Below are 3,785 nucleotides of genomic sequence, written 5' to 3'. Positions count from 1 at the left end.
ACACACACACAACACATATATATATATATATATATATATATATATATATAATTTTTTTTTTTCCAATTTGAAGAGAAGTCCCAGGTGTTTCTTGTTTCCTCTAGAAACTTTGGTTTATTTGATTGGTACTATTTTTCTTGATAACAAAAATGAAACTGACCCATGACAACATGTTATGTGGTATATTTCCCTTCCTCACAAATATAACAACAGGTCTACTTAAACAATTCTTATATGCGCTTAGAAGCTTTCCATGGAAATTCCACTTCTCAGATGTGATGCATCCCAGTGTGAGAATCCAAGCATCAATCCTACTTTAAAGATCTTCTAGTAAGAGTTTTATTTCAATTACGGTTGATGCTGTTGTTGAATAGTTGCCGCAATAAATCTCTTCAGTAGTCTAAGTTCAATCAGTTTGATATCCCCATTCATACTCAGTATAAATACTTCAAAATTATTCTCAATATCTACTGTCACATTCACTTGGTGGTTCTTATGTTCTCATGGCCACATGAACAGCACTTATTGAAGACTGGATACAGTTTAGTACAACAGGTAAAAGTAGTTCTACAATACTGTAGTTCTACAGTACTGTAGTTCTACAAAACTGATCAAGGTTCAGCATGAACATGTTCATGGACTCATTTTCTCAGCAACTAGAGGATCAGAAACACCATTCTTATATGTCATTGAAGGAATGAGAGAGAAATAGAATAAAGGGGTGATTCACTAACACTGTCGTAAAACAGCTGAGCAAAGGAAATCAGTGTCTCCTTTTCACCTAAGAAATATTCATGTGTACATAATTGCTTTATGTAATGGTTAATGAGAGAAAATCATATTTACTTAAGTATTCAGACAGTAAATCTATCAAAGCACAGGAAGATTCAGATTGCTTGAATCTACTAAGTGATAAAGATTTTGTTCAGTCACTGGTCAAATTATCTAGTTTATATGTGCAAAATATATTTAAATAATTCAAATTGATAAACAAATCAAATTAAATTGTATAAAATATAAAAACCCAACCCTGTAATTGCATAGCTGATATTTTAAGAGCAGGAATCTAATGTAAGCATGATATTTGCTGCAGCTTATGCGTTCAATTTTTAAGACAGAAACTGATCATTATGGCCAGAGAGTTTGATCAAAATGGGATACATGATTTCATTCAGGGTAGAGAGAACTATTAGAAAAACATCAAATCTTGATCTGCATGTGACAGAAAATCTAATGAAGTCCTGTGTGTGTTGTGGTAGTGGCTAGATGCTAGCAAGTTGTGATCTTGAGATCTGCCCAAGAGGAAATAAACTTACACTGCTTTTTTGAATGAGATGACTTTGTACTCCTATTTCTCAAGACCATTCCCATGTTATCTCCTTGTTCCTCCATTAGCAAGAAGTAAGCTGTTTGAGCAACCAAGTCAGGTTAAAAACAACATAGAAAAAGAAAAGTTAGTGTTCATCTGAGTTGGTCCATAGTTCCATTCACTGTATGTACTCTAAGGAGTTGGTTACTTTGTGAGAAATATGACTGGAGAGTAATAAATTTTTGAATATGAAGAAAAATGCGTTTTCTCTTGTTTCCTAATTGTTGTTATAAATTGGTGCAGGTACCTCTATGGGTTTTCTCAATTTGCGCAGGAGGAAAAAGAATTACTTATTTTTTAATTAGGAATTGACAGATATTTGCTAGTTGTAGAATCATGGAATGGGTTGGAAGGCATCTTAAGGATCATTCAATTTCATCACCCCTTCCATGGACAAGATTGCCACCTACTAGGCTGATCAGATCCTCATCCAACCTGGCCTCGAACGTCTCTAAGGATGGGACATACATAACTTCTCTGGACAACGTGGACTTCTGGAAGGAGAATGTCTTGAAAGGTTGAAAACAAGGATCTTCAACTACTTTAACCGAAGTCTTACCTTTACTTATAAGAAGTAGGCATGATCTCATGAAAGTGACACAAGCAAGCAAATTTACTAAGCAGAGTTAGACACTTAAAGTCTACTGCAGTCCCTTTATGTACATTGCAAGACATTTCTGCATGTACATAATTTAGGTTTTGATAAGCCATTGTCAAGAGATTTTAGCATGGCCAGGTATTGGGAGGCTTTACTTCATGCTGAGGTTTTAATTTTGATCACTTTTATTTTGTATTAAATAAATGTTAAAGTGATTTGATTTTAATAAATAAATTTAAAACAACAACAACAACAAAGAACACTATAAAAAAAAGAAAAGAAAAAAACAGACAAATAAAACATGATTAACCAAAAGTTTAGCTGGTGAATTTAAAAGATAGGGTGATCTACTTTTGATTAAAAATAGCATACAATTTTCCATAATTACATTACAAATGAGTAAATCTTTCTTATGTATTGATTCTTTTTTTCAGCGTGTTTTGACTAGGTAGTGAGAGAGAACACTAAGGTATTATGAAAAAGTATTTAGTCTTGAGTAAAGATAAACACAGAGATCAATAGTGAAGTGCTTTAAAATGGAATGAAACAATAAACACTAAATATTCCCCTTGCTCTTTTGGGTTGGGTTTTGTTTATTTTATACAGCTTGCAAGAGCAGCTCTTTATACTGCAATCTGTTATATATACGTGATTCACTCAGTTGTGAATGTTGCAGTTAGTTGAATGAGTTGTTAGAGCTCTTCTGCAACTTCCAGCTCTTTGAAGAAAGGGGATAAAAGGCAAAGCGGTGCATGGAAGGAACTGATGATATTGCCACAATAACTGTCCTCATAACTTTCTTCAAGGCTTTTCTCTAGGGCCTATGTTGCTTCATGTCCTTTGTTTTCATAAGTAGTAGCTTTTGCTTTGCTGATATCTCTTTATAGGTGATACCTCTTTATAGTCTGGAGACTTTATTTTTGTTATTACTTTAATATTTCTTCCCCTATTGCAGAAAAGACAGATTATAGTGGGGGTACCAAATACATTGAGATTTGTTTATCTAAGAGCCAAGGTAGATTATGTATGCAACAGGCACTGGCTAGGCCCCCATTCACTGTTCTGTTGCAGATAATTGCGTACAATATAAAGCCAGCTCCAGCATCTGTGTTTGTATCAAGATGGAATCATGCTCCATCTGTTACATGGCCATTATAATTCACAGATATTTGCTGGTGGCTAGTGCTATACAGGCTGTGAATCTTTATATTAGGATTTCAAAGGACAATATTGATGCTGAAATTATCTCTGCCTAGAAAGATCCCAGTTAGTCCTGCCGTAGATGTAAAAATCCTAGCCTGCATAGTGCTTTGCCCTGAGTTGATGCTACAAAAACCCAAAACAAAGTTTGTAGGAATAGTATCAACCTGCCTTCCATTACACCGTGATGAAATTGTGTAAAGTTTAATAGTGAAGTATATGGGACCACAGAATTAAAATCAATAGAAGTATACACATTTCATAGAACAATACAGAGTCTGTTGAAAATCCTGTGATGACAGTCTAACCATACTAAAATATACATATATATACACACATATATATCCATCTCTCAGCATCTACATCCACTGAAGCTTAAGAACTACATCTATGAATTCATATGCAGAAATTAAGAGCAAGCTATAGAAATCACTTCTCCAATCAAAATGTAACATATCATCATGAAAAAAAGGAGTCTCACAATCAATCTCTCATTGTACTCAGAGAGCTTTATAAGGTAGCATACTTGTAAAAGAATCATTCTTCAAAAGTATGAAGAATTCCAAGGTACTCTCTAGAGAGATAAAGAATAATCATTCATGACTCATTTTTATATGC

The sequence above is a fragment of the Meleagris gallopavo genome, chromosome 2 (assembly GCF_000146605.3).
Source record: "Meleagris gallopavo isolate NT-WF06-2002-E0010 breed Aviagen turkey brand Nicholas breeding stock chromosome 2, Turkey_5.1, whole genome shotgun sequence".
Taxonomy (NCBI): Eukaryota; Metazoa; Chordata; class Aves; order Galliformes; family Phasianidae; genus Meleagris; species Meleagris gallopavo.
The sequence above is the reverse complement of the archived record's forward strand: the minus strand, read 5'-3'. Positions refer to the sequence as shown.